Source organism: Bufo bufo, chromosome 1, assembly GCF_905171765.1.
Source record: "Bufo bufo chromosome 1, aBufBuf1.1, whole genome shotgun sequence".
Classification (NCBI taxonomy): domain Eukaryota; kingdom Metazoa; phylum Chordata; class Amphibia; order Anura; family Bufonidae; genus Bufo; species Bufo bufo.
The window spans coordinates 799,504,290-799,521,935 of NC_053389.1; the positions used below are offsets into that span (position 1 = coordinate 799,504,290).

Below are 17,646 nucleotides of genomic sequence, written 5' to 3' on the forward strand. Positions count from 1 at the left end.
GGAAAATGCAACACTTACTGCCAGGTCTACCCACAGATCAGAGCCGATCTCTCAGGGACTCAGCAGGGAGACACTTTCTGATATGCCTATTGTTAAACAACCCTTCTCACTATTAAGGATTGTCCAAAGTGGAGAGCACCTTTAAAAAGGAATCTCCACTCTGCTAAGGTAATTCCAAGTAGAATCCTCTATTAACAAGGAGCATGAAATCCTGACAGGCGGTGGGACAACTTCCAGGCACTGCAGCCACATCCAGCAGCAGTAACTTAACCTTAACCATGGACAGCCGTCACCTAGTCCTAAAAATGTGTGGCTTGTGTCACCTAATCTTTAAGACTTCCGGCCAGTGACATTCAATCGCACACAGCTGGCCGCTTTCACGATATATATATATATATATATATATATATATATATATATGATACAACCAAGGATATCTTTACTCCGAGGGCCATATACCACGGTTAAACTACATACTTATAATGGGTTAAGTCAACTTGGCACCCACATGGAAAAGAGGTACCGGTACCTAAAGACTGGCATGCCATAAGGGTGACATCGGTAGAGGTCTACCAACCTTGTAGGGTTGCATAATTCATATTGATTTCAATGAAGAGGTGGTGGAGGCATCCCCAGACATTTCTTCATTAAAACTCCAGCAGGATCCAATTGTTGGGGCCTCCAATTCCAGGAACTCCACGATAACCTTCTTTACAAAAAGGGACCTATATCCCATAAATGTCCACGACTGGGACCACCCCATCTTATTGCAACGCGTCCACCACATCTCGTTACATTTTGGACATATCATGGTCCTCTCCAATGAGCACTGACGTCTCAGCACCTTGGTGATCCTATGTGCCAGGACACATATGTCGTAACATAGATGACTAAAAACGCCACCCAACATCTCTGCCGCTTCCGCCTATGCCTCGCATGCCGACATCTCCAGTGAAATATTGTACACCACTGCAATCGCTGGCACTTCAATCAGAAACACTGCCCATCAATGTCACCTGAGAGGCAACATTCAGCATCCATGCCATCTCCTCCACCCAGAAGCTGTCCATCATGGCACACAAATAATGCATGTCATTGCCACCTCAATGCAAGCGCTGTCACTTCAGACCGGGCATGTCATCAGCGGGCATCAGGGCAACCAGATGCTTGATCAGATACAGCAGAACAACCCCCCCCCCCATGATATCCAGGGCACCATCACCCCTGGGTGCATCATGTAGGCACCTTTCCACCGATGGTGGATACCTACATCTTGAAACATACAAACACTTGTGCGTGGACCCAGCAGATTAGAGTGCATGGCAATTACACAACAAATGTGCATGGGTCAAGGGGACAACCCAATTATGACTGTGGGCATTTGTACGTCGCCAACATATACCGCAGCACTGTATAGGAAGCCGTAAATGACCAACGGCAAGACATACTGACCAAGACTTCTACATGACAATGGAAGAAGCCATTACCTATAGAGCTTCCAATCTAAAAATACAAGTATGCTCCTGTCCACCCAATACCTGTGCACGCACATATGTGTCCTCTCACATACATTCATGCATATGCACATATCAACCCGGACTCGTCAGTTTCTTACCTGAGACAATCTGAACAGATCTTGTCGGTGTATGGTTCTCTAGCTCTGCATTCACTCTCTCTCTCCGTGTCCCTCTCCCTCCCTCTGCTTATCTCAATGTCTCTTACTCTCTCCAGCCTCTGAATGACTCCTCCTCTCGTCTCCATCTCTCCCTCCCTGCAGCAGGGCTAGAGAGACAGCACCAGAGACAGCAGCCAAAAAGACAGCTAGAGTGCACCTTCTTCTGTAGTAGGACACATCATCGTTTGAGACGAAGAGATCTATAGAAAGATATCACCAAAGAGACAGCAGCCATGTAGACATCTTGCGTTCATCTTTCTCTGTAGTAGGATACATCATCTAGAACTGAGGCCAATACAGTTGTAGAGAGCTGGCATCTGGAAAAGCAGTCTAAATGACAGCTAGAGTGCACCTTCCTCTAATGTAGGACCCATCGTAAAGAATTGAGGTCAAAACAGAGACATGATCTGAGGTAGATATCTTTTGTAGAATACATAATCTAGAACTGAGGCCAATACAGTTGTAGACAGCAGAGTAGAGACACAGCCCTTGCGGTGACAGTCTAATGAGAGCTAGAGTACACCTTCTTCAATAGTAGGACTCATGGTAAAGCACTGACCACAGTATAGAGACCTCCTCAGAAATAGATATCTAGAGTGCACCGTCTTCTATAGTAGGACACATCATGAAAAAAATAAAATATAGACAGCAGAGTAGTGATAGACAGCAACTAAGACAGGTAGAGTGACCTACTTCTATATTAGGACACATCTTGAAGAATTGAGACTAACATAATGGAACAGCAACCATGACAGTAGTCATATAGACAGCTAGAGCGCACCACTTTCTGTACTAGACAGAGAGAACAGCAGAGAGACAGCATGTAGTAGGGACACAACAATAAATGCATAGACGAAGAGACCTACTTAATGGACAGCTATAGACAGACATAACAGGAGAGAGGGCCATCCTGCCATACAATAAATGAGACAACAGTCATCCTCCATTATGTCAAACATCACAGAAACAGTTACAGATACAGTGTGAGACAGCTATAGATTCACTGCTATAGAGAGACTCCATTACAGAAAGCGAGAGTACTTCAGATATAAAATTCTAAGGATTAGAGAGAGTGCTCCATTATGAACCAAATCAGAGACTGCTACAAGATAGCTAGAAACAAGCATCACAGTATAAAAAAAACTCCGGTATAAGAAAAGAGACAGTTCACAACACTAGAAAGTGCTCCCTTATAGACCTCTAGACAAGACAGAGAGACACCTACTGCCGGAGAAAACATAAGAGACTGCTGTAGTCAATTAGGGTTTTCTATGAGTAGACAGCTAAAGATGGATCTAGCATATAAGATAGCTCCCTCACAGACTGCTCTACTGCTGGGCGTAAATGACACAGTAGACAGCTGTAGACAGACATGAGAGGAGAGAGCGCTCCTTGCATTGTCAATCATAGAACTGTCTTGGGCACTATCAATGTGAGCAAAAGCAATTGAGTGATGTCAAAATGAATAATGAGTCATGGTTCCAAGGCTCTTGAGTGCAGCCATAAATCTTGTGGAGCACTGAGACAGCTAAAGAGACAGTACCTAGCAAAGGGGGTCATAGAGGATGGAATCAGAAATGACAAATGACATTATAGAAAGGATTCAGTCTTAGCTATTGCATCCCTCAGCTGGGAGCCCCACGTAGGACCTCAAGTGCTCAGTCCTCAAGTTTCGAGAGTATTCATGACATGATACATTGATGCGATTCTTAAGGAAGAGACCACCCTGGACTTAAATAAGGCTTAGACTATTCCAACTGAGAACTTTCTCCAATGGGCCCCAAAGGTAACCCCATTTGGAGGCAATTTTGGAACCAATTAATAGGGTGTTTTTCCCCTCGGTTGAGACAAAAATGACTTATTTGACCAGTTAGGAGTAGTCGTGCCATGTCACCATTTACTATTTACATGGGTAAGCACCCAGGTTCATCTCCTGTGGTGGGACTAAATAACCAAAGTGCAACACTGTCTGCAACCCATCAGAAGATCTGGCATAACTTCTAAAGCTGCCATAAGTGTGATCCGAACTTGTCGATTTCAGCAGGACTGGCTGACCATCTAATGTGCATGGGGCCATCTGACTGATATTTGCAGTTGGATGTTGAAATGACCATTCCTTTTGTTCTTGGAGAGATAAGATGCTGCCAGAGGAGTCAACCAGCGGCTTTCTCACTCTCCATTCAGGATGCATGCATGGTTAGCCAAGCGGAAGAGATTGAGAGTTATGAGAAATAGCCGTTGGCCATTCACCTGCGTAATCCTGAATCATGTACCATTCTTGCACTTTGTTTCTGCTGTCCAGAATATGAGTAATGCCCGAGATAACAGTCAGGGGGATAATAGATCGACGTTCAAAGAGGACTTCTTATCTCATGATAACACTCTATATGAGATATCCAGGAGGAAACCAGCTACGGGGTATACATGAATCTTGGATAGCTAAGGTTTGTACACACTTGGTTGGGAGAAATAGGGAGCATTCAGCACCAGGAACAGCTCCAGAAAGACCAACCAGCCAAACACTAATTATGACAACAAACTCAACTCTACAACAAGAAAAGGATAGGGCCAAGTAGTCAGGAGATATGATGATCCTGCCCACATACAGAAGAATTGGTCACCTTATATTAAGGGTAAAAGCCCCTGAGGCCTCATAGCGAGCATCTAAAGTAGTTTCCAGTCTCCTTGAGTCCTCAGGACCTTGAACACCAAGATGCCTCTCAAGTTAGCTCTTCTCCACTCCCATGACCTTTTTTTTATAAGTGACTCCTTATGTTGCTAAAGCTGCCCATGAACGTGGTAGAAGTCGACAGACATGGATGATTATGGCCAGGTCAGGGACCATCGTAAACGTGAATGATCTGCTCAAAATGTGATCCAACCGGCTGGCAAATTTAAGCTTGGCCAAAAATACTGGTGTAAATACTGGCTCCTTGATTGGCCTGTTTAGGCTGCTATGTAGCAGTTGGGATGGTTTAATGATCACACAGTTGATTTCTTGCGATATTCTGATAGATTTTTTCATGTGCATAGCCGGCTTAAGACTAGATTGCTTGCCATCAAATGTTTCTAATGGGCAATGTTGATGTGCCCCAGGACTGTGAGATGTTCTGGAAATGACTACCATCTATAACTATGGACCTTCACTATGTTCTTTAAATTCAAATGAAAATTTGTTGTGGAAAACTGTGCAGTGTCCTAAACTGGTGCCAATCTTTAGATGTTCTGTGGTTACAGGTGGGTTAGGTTGCTCCAATTTCTGCTCCAACTCTTCACAGGCAATACAACATTAGTAACCAAAGAAAAGGACCAAGAATCTGATGGCTACATCCATTTAATACAATAGATGGAAGGGAGAGGGAGTGACTAAGGCACTCTTATTCAAGGGTGGTCTTTGAAGCCCATTTTTGTTCTTGCATTATGTACCCTCTTTTCTACATATGACCGTGGCTTCATAGAGTGGCACTGGGGGGAGTTTGCAGAGAAGAAAGGGGCACAAAGTTAGGGTTTTGCTGGGGACCCTATCTTATATGTATGCCTGTGGCTACATTAGGGGGTGTAAGGTGCGAGTGAACAAGAACCTCTTATTATTGGATGGGCATTGTAGCCAGGATGACCCAGTTTTGGTTCTTGCCCTGGGAATCCACTCTTCTATGCATGCCTTTGGCTACATTGAGGGCACTGAAGGGGTGATGGTGGGAGTGAGAAAGGCCCTATTAATTTTGGATGGAGTTTGCAGCCTAGTAGAATGCAAAGATTAGTTTTTGGTAACCCTCTTGCCTTTATATGCCTCTGGCTATATTAAGGGGGTGGGGGTAAGAGTGAAGAAGGCCTTTTTCTTGGATAGCGTTTGTAGCCAAGAATTAGGGCTAATTTTGGTTCTTACACTGGCAACTCTCTTGTCTATGTATGCCATCATTGGCCTGTGAGGTACCATCACACATTCTAGAGGGGGAAATGGTCAATGCATTTTGTGAAGGCAACAAAGTGCATCAGACAAAATGGAGCTGGACTGTATTTCGGAGTAATGATGTATCCACAAGGGCGGTGTAAATCAAGAGAACTAATCCTATAATTGATTAACCTGTCCTCAGACACGAGAAGACTCCCTGCACCCAGCCTGGTATTAGTGAAGTGTCAGGATGGTGCATGGTCAATACCGGGAGCATACTTGTCATGTCATCAATGTCAGGCGGGTGATTTAAAGGGAGGCTCTCTCCCGCATCTCTTCTGCTGATGTGACTTCGTCCAGTTACTGCACTGCAACTAATTACTGTAATGGGATCAATTCTGCAAGAGGAGCAATGTCGAGGACATTGAAGACTGTCATCATCTGAAGGAACAAACTAAGGAAACGCTACTGTATATAGTCATTGCTCAAATAAAATATTCACCCCCCACCAGATTTCTTCTCAGTGTATCCAGAAGATCACTCTGGAGAATATTTATCTGTATGATGAGTGTAGGAGAGCTGATAATGTTGTGAGAGGTCTGCGAGGTGCTTCAACTGGCGCACTGGAATAACTAAGGAACAGCTTCCCACCAAAACTTCTGCAGGTCAATCACAATGAATCCACAGCTTATCTTGCATAGCTTCTAGAAGGAACCAGAAACCGTTTGTGGAACACAGCTGACCTCCAGATGATCTATTTATCTACAGTATCTATCTAGAATACCAGTGGTGAACAGAATCTTTTACGGTTTATCCGTTGTTCTGTGATAGGTTTTATCATTCGCCTCCAGATAGTGTACCAGCAGCACACTGCCTCCAGATAGTATACCAGCCGCACACTGCCTCCAGATAGTATACCAGCCGCACACTGCCTCCAGATAGTATACCAGCCGCACACTGCCTCCAGATAGTATACCAGCCGCACACTGCCTCCAGATAGTATACCAGCAGCACACTGCCTCCAGATAGTATACCAGCAGCACACTGCCTCCAGATAGTATACCAGCAGCACACTGCCTCCAGATAGTATACCAGCAGCACACTGCCTCCAGATAGTATACCAGCAGCACACTGCCTCCAGATAGTATACCAGCAGCACACTGCCTCCAGATAGTATACCAGCAGCACACTGCCTCCAGATAGTATACCAGCAGCACACTGCCTCCAGATAGTATACCAGCAGCACACTGCCTCCAGATAGTATACCAGCAGCACACTGCCTCCAGATAGTATACCAGCAGCACACTGCCTCCAGATAGTATACCAGCAGCACACTGCCTCCAGATAGTATACCAGCAGCACACTGCCTCCAGATAGTATACCAGCAGCACACTGCCTCCAGATAGTATACCAGCAGCACACTGCCTCCAGATAGTATACCAGCAGCACACTGCCTCCAGATAGTATACCAGCAGCACACTGCCTCCAGATAGTATACCAGCAGCACACTGCCTCCAGATAGTATACCAGCAGCACACTGCCTCCAGATAGTATACCAGCAGCACACTGCCTCCAGATATTGTACCAGCAGCACACTGCCTCCAGATAGTATACCAGCAGTACACTGCCTCCAGATATTGTACCAGCAGTACACTGCCTCCAGATATTGTACCAGCAGCACACTGCCTCCAGATAGTATACCAGCAGTACACTGCCTCCAGATATTGTACCAGCAGTACACTGCCTCCAGATAGTATACCAGCAGTACACTGCCTCCAGATATTGTACCAGCAGTACACTGCCTCCAGATATTGTACCAGCAGCACACTGCCTCCAGATATACCAGCAGTACACTGCCTCCAGATATTGTACCAGCAGTACACTGCCTCCAGATAGTATACCAGCAGTACACTGCCTCCAGATATTGTACCAGCAGTACACTGCCTCCAGATATTGTACCAGCAGCACACTGCCTCCAGATAGTATACCAGCAGCACACTGCCTCCAGATAGTATACCAGCAGTACACTGCCTCCAGATATTGTACCAGCAGTACACTGCCTCCAGATATTGTACCAGCAGCACACTGCCTCCAGATAGTATACCAGCAGCACACTGCCTCCAGATAGTATACCAGCAGTACACTGCCTCCAGATATTGTACCAGCAGCACACTGCCTCCAGATAGTATACCAGCCGCACACTGCCTCCAGATAGTGTACCAGCCGCACACTGCCTCCAGATAGTATACCAGCAGTACACTGCCTCCAGATATTGTACCAGCCGCACACTGCCTCCAGATATTGTACCAGCCGCACACTGTCTCCAGATATTGTACCAGCAGTACACTGCCTCCAGATAGTATACCAGCAGTACACTGCCTCCAGATAGTGTACCAGCAGTACACTGTCTCCAGATATTGTACCAGCAGTACACTGCCTCCAGATAGTATACCAGCAGCACACTGCCTCCAGATAGTGTACCAGCAGTACACTGTCTCCAGATATTGTACCAGCAGTACACTGCCTCCAGATAGTGTACCAGCCGCACACTGCCTCCAGATAGTGTACCAGCAGTACACTGTCTCCAGATATTGTACCAGCAGTATGACGCCTGCCTCCACTATTTGCCTGTTTCATACATTTATCAGCATATACATAGACCCTGGGGCTCCTGGCTCTTCAGGTTCACTTGCTGCATGCCTGGGTCACATCCTCCATTCACTAATGCACTTCCAGGATGAGCTGCAGACTCGGTGCAGACCCTGAAGAGACGCCGAGCTCCTCGTTTTCTCTATTTCAGTCTTGTGTTCATCTTTGCTCCATTTGCTCCTGGTGCTTTATAAAATCAACAGGCGCATCAGTGGTCCCTATATATAGTAACCCAGGAATCAGCCCCGTCCCCACAGACCGTTATTCCTCATCGCTCTATATATACACATAGTGATGGCTGCCCTCGGATTCTCCCGGAGATTTCCTTCCTCTACAAAGATATTTATAGATTTCCTGGTGGATCTGTTCTGCCCTGGAGAGTAATGAGGCAGAAAAAGGGGGTACATAAAGTATACAGGGGGTATGAGAAATTATGGGTCAGAAGAAGGGGGTACAAGGAATAATGGAGTAGAGGAAGGGGGACATATAATATACAGGGGGTATGAGTAATAATGGGGTAGAGGAAGGTGGTACATAGAGTATACAGAAAGTATGAGGAATAATGGGGTAGAGGAAGGGGGACATATAATATACAGGTAGAATGAGTAATAATGGGGTAGAGGAAGGTGGTACATAGAGTATACAGGGGGTATGAGGAATAATGGGTCAGAAGAAGGGGGTACAAAGATTATACAGGGGGTAGGGGGATTAATGGGGCAGAATAAGAGGGTACATAGAGTATACAGGGGGTATGAGGAATAATGGGGTAGCGGAAGGCGGTACATGGAGTATACAGGGTTTATAAGGAATGATAGGGTATAACAAGGTGGTATATAGAGTATACAGGCGGTATGAGGAATAACGGAGTAGAGAAAAGGGGGTATATAGGGTATACAGGGGGGGATTAGGAATATTAGGGTATAACAAGGTGGTACATAAGGTATACTGGGGGTATGAGGAATAATGGGGCAGAGGAAGGTGTACATAGAGTATACAGGGGGGTATGAGAAATTATGGGTCAGAAGAAGGCGGTACGAAGATTATACAGGGGGTAGGGCTATTAATGGGGCAGATTATGGGGGTACATAGAGTATACAGGGGGTATGAGAAATAATGGATTATAGAAAAGGGGGTACCACAGGGTAGGGTATACTGGGGGTATAAGGAATAATAGGGCAGAGGAAAAGGGTACATAGAGGATACAGGGGGTATTAGGAAAAATAGGGTATAACGAGGTGGTATATAAAGTATACAGGGGGTATGAGGAATAATGGGGCAGAGGAAGGCGGTACATGGAGTATATAAGAGGTATAAGAATTGATAAGGTATAACAAGGTGGCATATAGAGTATACAGGGGGTATGAGGAATAATGTGGCAGAAGAAGGAGGTACATAGAGTATACAGGGGGTATAAGGAATAATGGGATAGAGAAAGGGAGTATATATATAGTCTATGTGTACCGATGGAGGAGCCAGCCTAACAAGACCCCAGATGTGCGTGCGTCTGTGTATTGCGTGCGTCTATCTACATGAACACAAACTGTACCGCTCTTCGGTTCCCTGTACTAGAAGGAAGTGCCGGATTATCAGACTGATCTATCGGCTCCCAGGGTTATACATAAACCGGATTAGCTGCACTTTGTGTACGTTTTGATCAACATGCATCGGCCCATTCACCACGTCAAGTGGCCTCCAATGAGCGGGCCCTACTCCAAACAGGTGCAGCGCCACCCGGTGACCACATCTGTCACAACACAGGGTTGTCACTAGGCCGGTAAGTTAATGTCCCTGCCGGTAATTTTTTTTATACCGTCAATAATAACTGCCGGTATGTTCCCGTGTGGACTGTTACTGATAAGGCTTCCACTGTGGGGCACTCATTAGTACTGCCTTTACCCCACTTGCTGCTGACTGGAGGCTCAGGACAGGACCTGCACTCCAGCGTGATGACGCCTGGCAGGTCCTGTCCTCCAGTCAGCAGTGAGTGTTCACCGAGCACGATCAAATGGAGGAGGTGACATGGGGGAATTATTAATTCAGCAGGGCACTAATGGGGCATTATTAATTCTGGGGGCACTAATTGGGGCATTACTATTACTAGGGGCACTAATGGGGCATTATTAATTCTGGGGGCAGTAATGGGGCATTAATAATTCTGGGGGCAGTAATGGGACATTCATATTACTGGGGGGCACTAACGGGGGCATTAATATTCCTGGAGGCATTATTAATACTGGGAGTCACATTATAATATAGCGACTTAACACCCTGTGCTAGGCCACACCCACAACCCCTTTGGGGTGTGGCTTACCTTGGCCGGTATTTTTTGTTGGGAAAGGTGGCAATACTAGGCGAGACTCCCCTGCAGTCAGGCTGTCTCCGCGGCACTGGGCCCCACCACCCCACAGGCACAGCGGCTTATATGTATCACAGGGCTCAGGCTGGAGGATAAATCTGGCGCAGGGATAGACACTTTTCTCTGACTCTATACCAGACATTGACAGATTTTTACACCTGAATGGTGCCACAATTATTGCGCAAAATAGTGCATCTTAGACTCCGCCAATTTTTGAGCATGCATGAAAAAAAAAAATATATATATATACACATGTACTGTATGTGTGTGCTTCTATGTACAGTAGACGTGCTGCAGGTATGCATGTGATTTGTATCTTTCTATGGATGGATGCATTGTATGCGTGTTCATATGTATGTATGTGTTCTATGTATTTGTGTGTAATATATATATATACACTCACCTAAAGAATTATTAGGAACACCTGTTCTATTTCTCATTAATGCAATTATCTAGTTAACCAATCACATGGCAGTTGCTTTAATGCATTTAGGGGGGTGGTCCTGGTCAAGACAATCTCCTGAACTCCAAACTGAATGCCAGAATGGGAAAGAAAGGTGATTTAAGTAATTTTGAGCGTGGCATGGTTGTTGGTGCCGGACGGGCCGGTCTGAGTATTTCACAATCTGCTCATTTACTGGGATTTTCACGCACAACCATTTCTAGGGTTTACAAAGAATGGTGTGAAAAGGGAAAAACATCCAGTATGCGGCAGTACTGTGGGCAAAAATGCCTTGTGGATGCTAGAGGTCAGAGGAGAATGGGCCGACTGATTCAAGCTGATAGAAGAGCAACGTTGACTGAAATAACCACTCGTTACAACCGAGGTATGCAGCAAAGCATTTGTGAAGCCACAACACGCACAACCTTGAGGCGGATGGGCTACAACAGCAGAAGACCCCACCGGGTACCACTCATCTCCACTACAAATAGGAAAAAGAGGCTACAATTTGCACGAGCTCACCAAAATTGGACTGTTGAAGACTGGAAAAATGTTGCCTGGTCTGATGAGTCTCGATTTCTGTTGAGACATTCAAATGGTAGAGTCCGAATTTGGCGTAAACAGAATGAGAACATGTATCCATCCTCTGATGGCTACTTCCAGCAGGATAATGCACCATGTCACAAAGCTCGAATCATTTCAAATTGGTTTCTTGAACATGACAATGAGTTCACTGTACTAAAATGGCCCCCACAGTCACCAGATCTCAACCCAATAGAGCATCTTTGGGATGTGGTGGAACGGTAGCTTCGTGCCCTGGATGTGCATCCCTCAAATCTCCATCAACTGCAAGATGCTATCCTATCAATATGGGCCAACATTTCTAAAGAATGCTATCAGCACCTTGTTGAATCAATGCCACGTAGAATTAAGGCAGTTCTGAAGGCAAAAGGGGGTCCAACACCGTATTAGTATGGGGGCACTAATAATTCTTTAGGTGAGTGTATATAGTGTTTTTATGTTTCTATTTATATATTTGTAGATGTTCATAAATTTGCATGTAAGTGTTATACTGTATATGTATGTAATATATATCTATATATCATTTATATATGTATGTGTTTTATATAAATGTACGTGTTTTATATATACTATGTACAGTTGCAAGAAAAAGTATGTGAGCCCTTTGGAATGATATGGATTTCTGCACAAATTGGTCATAAAATGTGATCTGATCTTCATCTAAGTCACAACAATAGACAATCACATTCTGCTTAAACAAATAACACACAAAGAATTAAATGTTACCATGTTTTTATTGAACACACCATGTAAACATTCACAGTGCAGGTGGAAAAAGTATGTGAACCCCTAGACTAATGACATCTCCAAGAGCTAATTAGAGTGAGGTGTCAGCCAACTGGAGTCCAATCAATGAGATGAGATTGGAGGTGTTGGTTACAGCTGCCCTATAAAACAAAAACAGAACACACACCAGTTCTGGGTTTGCTTTTCACAAGAAGCATTGCCTGATGTGAATGATGCCTTGCACAAAAGAGCTCTCAGAAGACCTACGATTAAGAATTGATGACTTGCATAAAGCTGGAAAGGGTTATAAAAGTATCTCCAAAAGCCTTGCTGTTCATCAGTCCACGGTAAGACAAATTGTCTATCAATGGAGAAAGTTCAGCACTGCTGCTACTCTCCCTAGGAGTGGCCGTCCTGTAAAGAGGACTGCAAGAGCACAGCGCAGACTGCTCAATGAGGTGAAGAAGAATCCTAGAGTGTCAGCTAAAGACTTACAAAAGTCTCTGGCATATGCTAACATCCCTGTTAGCGAATCTACGATACGTAAAACACTGAAAAAGAATGGATTTCATGAGAGGATACCACAGAGGAAGCCACTGCTGTCTAAAAAAACATTGCTGCACGTTTACAGTTTGCACAAGAGCACCTGGATGTTCCACAGCTGTACTGGCAAAATATTCTGTGGACAGACGAAACCAAAGTTGAGTTGTTTGGAAACACACAACACTATGTGTGGAGAAAAAGAGGCACAGCACACCAACATCAAAACCTCATCCCGATTTCTGGTTCCGGTGCCAGCATGAGCGGTCACGCTTGTTAGAGCTCCGCTGCACTGACTTGCGAAAAACTTTGCTCCCATCAGACCAGCACTGGCAAGTTTCCCAGTATTGGGCGAAACGGCAACACTTACAGACGCCGGACTATATGGACCGGTATATTAAACATATAGGGATCAGAACTCGCCAAGGGAATCAACACAAATCAGCAGGCGCAACCACCTAAGATGGCGGACCCTGCTCCTCCGATAGACCCGTATCTGACTCCTTATCAAATTTGCAAAAGGAGCTGACAGACCATGGCAGGCGTCTAACTGAGGTGGAGGACAGAATCATCAAACTGAAAGATGAGCAATACCACCTCGTACACACCAATGACACCTTGCTCAAAGAAAATAAAAGAATAAGCGATAAACTGGATGATCTTGAGAATCGCTCCCGGCGACATCTAAGGCTGGTGGGTCTACCAGAGTCTATCCCATTGCAAGACCTAAAGATCCTATGCGAAAAAGACATCCCTGAAGCGCTTAATATCTCTTTTACATGCAAGGTGGAAAGAGCACACAGAATTGGTGCACCTCAGACCGTCCAAAATCACGGAGAACTGGAATCCACTTCTCATCCAGCACTCAGACAGCGTCCCCGGCAAGAGGCCAAAGCGGCGATCCAAGTTGGCGTTCTTGAGGGGGAAAATCCGGGACAACGAGGAAACATCGGGCGCAGATCGGCATCGAACCTGTCTTCTTCGAATTTCACGCCGAGAGGAACCGAAAGTGAAGACCAGGTATCCAGGGAATACCGCAAAAGGCAGAAGAATCCAGCGGGAACCTGAACTTTTTGAATGCCACATGTGGTAGCGTATATTCAGATATTCGGATACTCATATTCATCATACTTACCACTTTTCTTGTACACGTCTAATTTAGATGTTATAAGGCGTCATGCTTAGTAAGAGTTTTCAAAATGTATTACGACATGCCGATTCCCAACCTTCTTCCCAGTCAGAGCAAGTCAGGCGGATACTCTTACCAAAGTGTGTACTGAGGGGAAGTTTGGGAAGCTGGAAAGAAGTGAAGTCAGTGATTTTTGTTCCAATAGGGACTTTATTTGGTTATATTGCAGTTACGTTAGGGAGTTTATTTTAGCATGTTGTGGGGAAACTGTCTGTCTAACGCACAAACCATTTAGCCTGCATGATCATGTGAGATTGCTCCTATACAAATGTCCTAAGGAGCTTGTAAAATGTTGAGGTTTATCACGTGAAATGTAAAGGGCCTGAAATCTCCACAGAAACGATTGATGATATTGAGACATCTAAAGAGACTTGGGGCGGATATATCGCTTTATTACAGGTAACACATCTTCATGCAGAAGATTATGCTCGTTTGCAAAGGGTATGGGTGGGCAGGGTTATGGGCTCTCCAACAGCAGGGGAAAAAAGGTGGGGTCTTAATCTTAATACATAAAAAGCTCCCCCATATGAAGGTTCAACACTTAGAATTTAAGGAGGGACGTTTGTTACACATACTTCGAAGCTCATCGTTGGAGTCTTGGAGCATATATAATGTTTATGGTCCAAATGACACCAATACTGAGTTTTTTGGAGAGTTAAGGGAGATGTTACTCAAAGATATGATAGCTAACAAAATCGTTGCAGGGGATATGAATACGGTTATGTCACATGCAGAAGATCGCTGCTCAAGCATGAACAAAATTATAGCTCCCAGACAGAGACAAAACAATGCAGACAGTACTGTCGTGTTTGGGATTGATTGATGTATGGCGTAACTTTAATCCAGAAAGGAGGGAGTTCACACATTTCTTCTCGTCACACAATTCTTGGTCGAGGCTTGACTATTTCTTAGTTTCAGAAGAAACATTACGGAAAATAGCTGCCATAGACATAGGGGATTTGGTCATCTCCGATCACTCTCCAGTCATATTAGACCTCCTAGACTCCGTTAAGAAAGGTATCGATTTTTTATGGAGATTTCCATCTGACTTATCAAAAAATGAGCAATTTTCTGAGAAGCTCTTACACTGGTGTATTGAGTATTGGGACACTAACTCACAAAGTTGTGATCCCCAGATACTGGCATACACTAGAGGCTTAAAAAAAAAAATCCATCCAAATAAAGATTTATCGAAAGCACTGCAAAGTGCTTATACCCAGTTTCAAACATACCCATACAACAGTGGGTAGCAACAAAGTCAGAATAGGAAAGTCGGCTAAAACAAAAAGAGGAGTTTTATGGTTTGAAGAGAGAAGCCCATCTTTTCAAATTTGGGAATAAATCGGGTAAACTCCTAGCTTCCTTAGCAAAGGGACAGAAACACACTTCGATGATTTCCACTCTAAAAAATCCCCAAGGAAAAGCATGTCACAACCCAAAGGAGATAGTGGAAATATAAATTTATACCACTAACACCCCAGATGAACAAAGGATAGATTCACGTCAATATTTAACGTCTTTGACGCGAGTTACAGAGGAAGATTTGGCGATATTAAACCGGCCCATTACGGAAGAAGAAGTCCTAAACGTCATACGTAACTTGAAAAACGGTAAAGCCCCAGGTCCGGATGGATATACAAATGAATTCTACAAAATATTAGCCCAAAGTTTCCCCAATTCTCACATCTTTCTATAACCAAATTTTACAGGGACTCTCGATACCTTCACATATGAACACAGCCTATATAAAAGTTTTACCGAAGCCAGGCAGAGATAATACCTTGCCGTCATCATATCGCCCGATCTCGCTAATTGACAACGATCTTAAATACCTTTCAAAGATAATGGCAGACAGATTATTAGTGATAATGCCCAAAATTGTGTCAGAACATCAGACAGGTTTCATTAAGGGTAGATCGGCAGTATACAACATAAGAAAGGTACTGGCAATTCTAGATCCCATCAAATTATCACTGCATCTTCATCCATCCCCTGCTTTACTCGCAATAGATGCGGAGAACGCATTTGACAATGTTAGTTGGGTATGGCTCAACAAGGTATTAGATGCCATGGGATTTACAGGCCACTTTAGGACATATATTTCCTCTTTATATAACACCCCTACAGCTAGGATTGCTATTCCAGGTCATTTATCACAGCCCTTCAACTTGCAGAAGGGTATAAGACAAGGGTGCCCATTGTCACCCCTACTCTTCAATCTGGCCCTGGAACTGCTTTCCAAACAGATTGCGAAATCTGATTCAATCCCAGGGATCAAAATAGGAAATCTCGCTCTTTCGCATGCCCTAGTCGCAGATGATCTGCTTATATTCTTGTCACAACCTCAATTAGAACTTCCATCAGTTTTCGAACTATTATCACGCTTCGAGAAATTATCCGGCTTCAAAGTAAACTTAACCAAATGCGAAATACTACATTTGTCCCCGGCCCAAACTCTCAACAAAACTGCTTTAAGAGAGATACCCCAGTTTCTATTGCGCCACTCTTCATAAAATACCTAGGGATACGTATTGGCAAAACTTCGGAATCCTTATATTCCCTTAATTACCCTCCAATATTCATCAAAATTATAACTGAGCTCAAATCATGGGTAAACTTACCGTTCTCATTTTTAGGTCGCATGCCATCTTCTGAAAATGATGAGTTTCGGCAAATTACTATATCCTATGCAAACACTGCCGATCCTAATTAGACACGCAGATATTCAAAAACTCTAGAGAGGTTGGCGCAAGGAGTTCCCGAAACTGTCCATACCAGATGATATATTGGAGGGATATAGTATAAGAAATTAATTATGGAAAGGAGACGCAATTCAAAGTTATACACAGAGCGATATATGGATTCCATGTTCCTAGAAATCCCGCGAAAATTGATGAAAATAAAATAATGCATTGCCCGAAATGCCAAACGCAGATATGACACATGGTCTATGGGCTTGTCCGAAGGTAAAATTATTTTGGAACTCTCTTCTAGTTTTGATTGAAACTAAAACTCCTATAACACTTCCCTTAGACCAGATTTTATTTTTATTTCATACACCGAGAGAAACATGTAAAGTGAAGTTTCCACCAGTGTTTCACGTGATTTTGCTAGCGGCCAAAAAGGAGTTTGTTAAAGCACTGGCTAAACTCAAGTACCCCACACATTTCTGGAGTCATTTCAAATGACCACAAGATGTTTAATATTGGAGAAATCAGAAGCTGAATACTGCAAATCTAAAATCCACCAAATCTTTCTTTGGAAGATGGAGACCATATATTTCAAATTTCCTTAAGACAGAGGAGATCCAGGAAATTGTACGACCTTTCAAGTACATGGAGTGGTTTCTAAAATTGGAACCATCAGATCCTTGGTACACACTTTTTTCTAAATAACATGTATATTTGGGGAAAAAAAAGTAACAGAACTTAAGATATTACATTAAGAACAAAAGGCAATCTTGGATGCTAGGCGGGCAAGGAGTAAGATAAACAGGAAAAGGGGGGTGGGGGGAGGGAGTTTCCAGTATGTTTTGTTTAGCTATTAATCATAACTTATGACCTATAATCGGATATAAAAGGAAAATGATACCTTG

At 43.9% G+C, this 17,646-nt stretch overlaps 1 protein-coding gene across 2 annotated transcripts in view; it reads right to left on the reverse strand.

The window, feature by feature from the left end:
* ACHE (acetylcholinesterase (Cartwright blood group)) overlaps positions 1 to 17,646 on the reverse strand; it is a 45,397-nt gene that overhangs the window by 13,149 nt on the left and 14,602 nt on the right. Inside the window, exon 1 of one of the 2 annotated variants that reach the window (XM_040415134.1) lies at positions 1,616 to 1,718. The exons of the other annotated variant lie outside the window; for it this stretch is intronic. The gene's annotated coding sequence lies outside the window, so the exon portion shown is untranslated. Of the gene's footprint in view, positions 1 to 1,615; positions 1,719 to 17,646 lie in introns of those variants that run through there. 2 annotated transcript variants of the gene reach the window in all.